The sequence below is a fragment of the Adiantum capillus-veneris genome, chromosome 19 (genome assembly GCF_014529385.1).
Source record: "Adiantum capillus-veneris isolate H3 chromosome 19, ASM1452938v2, whole genome shotgun sequence".
Lineage (NCBI taxonomy): Eukaryota > Viridiplantae > Streptophyta > Polypodiopsida > Polypodiales > Pteridaceae > Adiantum > Adiantum capillus-veneris.
This window is the reverse complement of record NC_140949.1, coordinates 52499948-52506671: the sequence shown is the minus strand read 5'-3', so window position 1 is coordinate 52506671 and position 6724 is coordinate 52499948. Positions and strand designations below refer to the sequence as shown.

At 43.4% G+C, this 6724-nt stretch overlaps 1 long non-coding RNA gene across 1 annotated transcript; it reads right to left on the bottom strand.

The window, feature by feature from the left end:
• Window positions 1-2120: 2120 nt before the first annotated feature.
• On the bottom strand, window positions 2121-3410 carry LOC147434020 (uncharacterized). The gene is made up of 2 exons (XR_015185233.1): window positions 3251-3410; window positions 2121-3182 (listed from the first exon to the last, which is right to left on the bottom strand). It is a non-coding gene; the product is annotated as an uncharacterized LOC147434020 (long non-coding RNA).
• Window positions 3411-6724: the final 3314 nt, after the last annotated feature.

The following is a 6724-nucleotide window of genomic DNA, read 5'->3' as shown; positions in this document are numbered from 1 at the left end:
AATGCATCACATTGGAGCCATCTGCATTTTGCATCACTTTCTCCTTACTGACCCTAACTCCCACCAATGGACAAGACAAAGATACCAGGTGCTAGTAGAGAAGATGGTGTAGTAGCTTTGTCAAACATGGCAATGTTAGGAGTCAATCATGTGCAAAGACGTGCTATGCAAGAGCGCAGGGTTGGGGGGGGGGGGGGGGGGGGGGGCTTTTACTTTAACTAATGAATTTAATACTTTGATACTACTTACGTCTTCTCAACGGTAAAAGATTACATAAAAACATGTTTTTACAAAAGGTGAATTCTGCATGACTATGCTAGCAATCGTGTTGTCATCAATTACCTTCTTCCCTAGCCAATTGGAAATTGTAGATGAAATCAAATATGCGAGGTTTCCTTGTGTGTAGCATATGCTAATGGAAGCACACCCGCCTTCTCACACTAGCCATGCAACATTAACGCTAATGGAAATCTTCTATAGCAACCATGCAACATCAACGCCCAGGCACTATCACCCACCAGCTCTCCTTGTGCTTGAGAGAGAGAGAGAGAGAGAGAGAGAAGCGGACATGGCTAGCTGCATGTGGCCGTATGGAAACTTCTTTCACATCCTTATCTTTACCATTACAAGCAGGTCGCCTCTTCTATGAGCCAGCCTCTCGAAGATTTTCACCTCAAAGAAAGAAAGTGATGAATATAGTAAGAAACAGAAAGGTTACACACACACACACACACACACACACACACATATATATATATATATATATATATATATATATATATATATATATATATAGAGAGAGAGAGAGAGAGAGAGAGAGAGAGAGAGAGATATTGAGGGATTGAAAAAATCTATCTCCAAAAATTGATTTTGGAGCGAAGCGAGCTTTTTCTATTGGTTAGTTGAGCAAAATGTGAAAAAAGCTCCCTCCATTCCCATCCCCGTTGTCGACCAAATAGTTGACAACTTTGTAACCATCATCAAATGTTATACCATGAGCGGCTAATAGCTAAATAATGGTTAAGCCATAGGTAAGTCATAGAAAAGTCTCAAAAGACTCCATTATTAAGAACGTAGTTCTTGATGGTGTCCCTTGTACCTTGTAAATATGCATGTGAATTGAGGTAATAAATCCCTGTCCCACTTACCCTATTGCAATAAACAAATCCAACCTTCCATAGATTATTGAAGGACCTCTCTTCTTAGGCAAGAAAAGAGAAACCTCAATTATGATATGGATGTCAGAGAATTTAATACTTACTTTAGATTCAGTGAAATTTTAGCTTATGAAAGGAGAGAATTCTCCAAAAGAGAGCTCTTAGAGGAGATTAGAGATTGTATTAAGCTGATGTCTTTACACATTACAAAATTAAAAATCATGCACATAATTCAAAGAGAATACCATAATTAAGAATGACAACTCGAGGAGGACCGGATTTGCTTGGAGCCATTCCTGCCTCCAAAAGGTCTTTGTATTATAATTCTCTCTTGAAGAGAGATTTGATTGCAACACAACTTGTGCTCTTGCGGAGCTTTCCTTGAACCAAAAGATAGCATTCTTCATGATTCCATGGTATCACCTCCTTTCTAAACCCTAAACACCCAAACAGGGAGCAAGAACTGCAGGGTAAGAGGTAGATGAGGGTCAAAGAAGTATTTTTCAAGCAAGAGAATTTTTACTTTATATATGCTTACTCAATGGGAAAGCTCTTAGTATAGCTTATCATAATAGAGTTATATAGATGAAGAAGAAGGAGATATAGCTTTCACTTGCTCGGATTTGCATCCATAGCCAAGCTCTCGAGCATAGAGTCTGCCGTCTCTAGAGCTCCCATGAGAGAGAAAAGAGAGAGAGAGAGAGAGTTTGATTGTCCACACTTAGCACTTGAGAGTTTGTGAATGAAGGTGAAGAGAAGAGAAAAATTTCCAAAGACCCTTGCTTTTGATACATGCAAAATTTGCCAATAAATACTAAAAGAAATGCTTACCACTTGTCTAATGAGAAGTGAACACCCAAAAATGAAACTTTTCATATTCAAACACGTGTCCCCACTTTCCTTTCTTGAAACAACTAGTCTCCCTTCTCTCTCTCTCTCTCTCTCTCTCTCTCTCTCTCTCTCTCGTAGAACTCACAATTTGTGAGTGTGTTGTATTGCAACCAAAAAAATTACATAATTAGCCATGCTCAATCGAGCCATGGCATCACCCATAACCATGAGACAAGAAGTAACATGTAGTAACAATTCATACACTCTGCCTTTTACAAGGAGGCACAACCCAACACAAATCTGAGACAAGCATAAAAAAGAAACCAATACATGCCATAATCAGACCAAAGCATACCATACTCAAGAGGTGACACCATGGCAAGAGGATTGCCACTCTGATCCCGGATGCCCACCAACCAAGTGCCTCCATAGACTATCAGATATCAATAGATTTTCATAAGAGGGGAGCCCTTCTGCTCCATCACCTCGAGAAGCTCAACAACAACCACCGAATCCATCACCTTCTACCATCCGACCACGAAGTGCAACCAACATCACTTGCAAGGTTTCAAGCTATGAGGGGAGCTAAGCCCCGTCGACGACCCATACTCGCTGCCACGGACTTGCCACGCACCACAAACTCCCCGAGCATGGTCCTCAAAAGCATATGGCCATCTTTTCCACCCAAAGGGGGCATGGGAGGAAGAACGTCTCTCGCCTCTAAAAAAAAAGTGTCGTCCTGTTGCGCACAAGTGGTAAGGAGAGCAATCGGTTGCCCCTCCCCAAGACAAGACCATGCCCTCGTGGTATTGCCTTCTAGCAGTTGCTTCCTCCCATGGAGCAGGGCTACTCCCTACCGCATACGCCCTTCGAGCGCCCCCAACTCCAACCTCTCGTAGGCTAAATAGCGAAACCCTAAGAGCGGCACAGTGCAACAAAACCTTGAAATGCATCTTAATCATAACATCCCCCTTCTCTTTTGACTTGTGTCTGGTAAGAGTGCTCTCTCTCTCTTCTTGGGTTAGCAAAAATGTTACTACTATCTAGTGGCTGTACATCTCAATTAGATAGAATCTGTGTAGATTCCACCTTCGAATGTTATCCTTGAAGGAAAACCACCTACTGCTCCCCATACGGAGCTCAAGGCGTCCGTCATTGGACTACACCTACTCCGCACGTGAGCAGTTCAGTAAACTGCATACAACTCAAGTAGATTAAGAAAAAACACTTGCTTGCGCATGTTGCCTATCAGACGTGCCTACCTGTGATGCGACACGTGTTGTCCATCTCCCCGCCTCCCGCTCGCTTCAGGCACTGGTACCTCGCTCGCACGACAGCTGGAAACCATTTCGACTTCCATTCTTGATTCAACTTTTGGTTTCCACCACTTCCAGGCGGAACACAAAAATTCTCAGATTTGCCGCCGCCCTAACGCTCACACAAGACGATAGGTCCCTTTGCTTGCATCCATTGGTTTGGAATTGCTAAAGGGGGGCGGGTGGGGGGGGGGGGGGGGGGCGGGGGTCGGAAGAAAACGAGGACAGGGTGGAAGAGAAAAAAGGGGAATTCTTCCTCGACATGGCAACCCAGTCAGCACCTTCCACCGCTTTATGTGAACAAGGCAACGACCGAGGGAGATTTTGATTGGCTCACAAGGAATTGGCTGCTCTTCCGCCACGCAATGTGAACCCACCGTCAAGGTCGTTGGTTGGCGGGTAGGCGATCCTGGCCTTGCATCAAGTGCCAATTCTGGAGCGGAATCACTGCCTCAACCGACGGATTGACGACAGTTCAGTAGCCGTAATTAATCATCAGCAACCTCCCAATCATTGCGAATGATTATATGCCCCGTCAGCGGCCGTAATTAATCATCAACCTCTTTTCGATCATCGCCAATAATTTTATGCCCCGTCAGCACCCGTAATCCATGAACCTCGTCCTTCTGTGTCCTCTAAAATTATACATTGCTGCAGGTTGTCCAGCACGCATTGAGGCGCATCAGCAAGCGAAGCATGAATTCAGAACCAATGTGCGGCTCTGCAAATGTCTTTAGCATGCAAGGAGCTTGGCCAGCCTCCCAGCGACCCTTGACGGTCGAGAATGGACACTTAGTGTCCATTCACTCATAATACCTGCTCCCCCATGGCTCCCGGCCTCCGTCGGTCACCAAGGGGTCGCAGGTATTATGAGGAATGGACACTGTCCATTCCCTACCCCTTAAATATCAAAGGGAATCTTTTTACACGCCTCTTAATGAGACATTTTGGCCCACCTATTGACAAGGAGTCCACCAACTTGAGTGTCAAACAATGTTCAGGAAAAATGTGTCTTAGCTTAATATCGTGTCGTTTTCAATTTCAAAAATGCCGGTTGAAGGCAACTAGAAAAGGAGAAACTCCGCCCCAAAATAGAGAAAAATAGAGTAAAAACCCAAAAAATAAAAATTTCCTCTTAGCAAATTCAAGGAAAGGAATTTCTTATGTTTGGAAAAATGATTTTTTTTCCCAACATTGGTGTCAAACCAAATCATTTGAACACCATATCTTGCAGAGATTGAGATCTTAGGTGATAGCTACCCTAACCACTTCAACGCCTTAGACAACCTAAGGCAATTCGAAATTTGACCATTTCGAATGACCCATCCCAACAACCTTCTGGCATCTCAATTTAACTCTCTTGTCTGACATATCAAAAGCACCACGCCAACAATCAGCCTCGTGCACTAAAAAGATCTTTCCCTTCTATTGTACACATTAGGATCCACTATCATAGAAAGTACTAGCAGGTTGGTACCCCCTTGTTTATAAGTGACACGGGAGGAGAGTTGAGGGATCGACGGCAGGGGCACACGATCGGAGTAGTGCGGCATTTTAGCTTGTCAGATCTCCGCAGCAGGGGGGCATGCCTTTTGTAGTTATGGTCTCGCATTCCCTACAGTGGCGTGCTATAGGTGGGTTGGATGAGGCTATGGAGTGTGGAAGGGGAGGTCCGGGGTCCAAGTCGAGACACGTAGGTTGGGAACCCTTAGTTTTTATGCTCGATGAAGGTCAATCAACGATGGATTAAACGGGGGCCGTTGATCCCTTTACTCGAGCCCGTGGCCTTTATAGACACGGGTGGCACCCCATTTTCGTTTCCAAAGCGGTACTTTTCAGAATGTGAGATTTTTCAAAATGTCCACAATTTCCCTCAAGCTTTTAGGCGAAACATTTCCTTTTATTTTTTCTCCTAAGTAGAGTTATTGAATCCTCAAGTGGCTAAGGATGTGGTCATGCATGAATCAGTTATCACTAACACGTTTTTGATACAACTACGTCAAAAATTGACATAGTCATAGAAAGACTTGCATGGTTGTATATAACACAAATAATGAGTGCACATTGTTGTGATGCTCTGCAGCCACAAGGAGAAAAGCAGAGAAAACAAGGCTTTGCCCCCAACAATCGGGGAAAGGTGTGTCGCGGTTTAGATTTGGACCAGTTTGAGATGCACGACAATTGATTGAAACGAGGATAAAAAGGATTTTGGGCATTAATTTGCATTGGGATTGGACCTTCACGATAAAGCTTTGGACAGTTGGGCATTCTCATACGCTGTATATGCTTGATTCATTGGTGTAAAGAGGTCATTCGAGATAGATAATGTGCTTGGCAAAGACTTGGTCAATTTGCATGCCAAATGTGGTGCACTGCACAAAGTATGAAAAGTCTTTTAGGAGCTTGTTGGACGGATTGTTGTCTCTTGGAGTACATTGATTGCATGATACGTCCAAAAGAAGCAGGGCCAAGAAGCAAAAACAGATGTTGTGCTTGGTCAATTTGCATGCCAAATGTGGTGCACTTCAGAACGCACAAAAAGTCTTTAAGGAGCTTGTTGTCCAGAATATTGTCTCTTGGAGTACATTGATTGTAGGATACATCCAAAAGGAGCACGGCCAGGAAGCAAAATAGATGTTATGCTTGGCAAGGCTAAATGAATACGAAAAATGTGGAAGATAGGGTTTTCCAAGAAGGACCTGTGTCTTGGTGGAAAACAGTTTCAAAGTTTTGCACTTCTAATCTGTACTCAAATTGTCATATATTGTTTCTTCAGTAATATCTAGAAGGCCAGGAACTGCTGGTCTTTGATAGCAGCCCCTCTGTGGCTAGCTTCTCAGAGATTGTACAAGAAAGTAAGGAGATAATATATATGGTAGGTAAAAGACATAACTCAGATGATTGGCATAGGGCGACCCTCGCCTTGTTGAGTAAAGGATTGGGCTTTTGGTAATAGTACGTTACTAGGTACTTCTAATTAAGCTCGGATGTAATCATATGGCCCTCAAGGCTCGGCAGGAGCTTGAGGCTAATTTGTAAATTTTCTTGGTGACATTATAATACAATCACTCACAATTGTGAGTTTTTTTTTATAAATGAGGGCACCACTAAAATCCATACGTGGAGAGATTTTTGGAGCCAATTGGGCATGAGTAATTTAATGACCAGAAAAACCAAAGAGTATCTTGCATCTCTGAGGGGGGAGAGAATGTGTAGGGAAGGAAGCTACAAGTAGCAAGAGATGAAGGGTGATTTTTGTGAAGAGGGCAGAGGAGAATCAATGCTCTCTCTCTCTCTCTCTCTCTCTCTAAAGAGATAAAAGGAGGTGAAGAAGAAGAAGACGGGGGAGAAAATTGTTCTTCTTGATCTCCCATTGAAGACTAAGCTAAATGGAAGAAGAACCCTCGTCTACTCGATCTC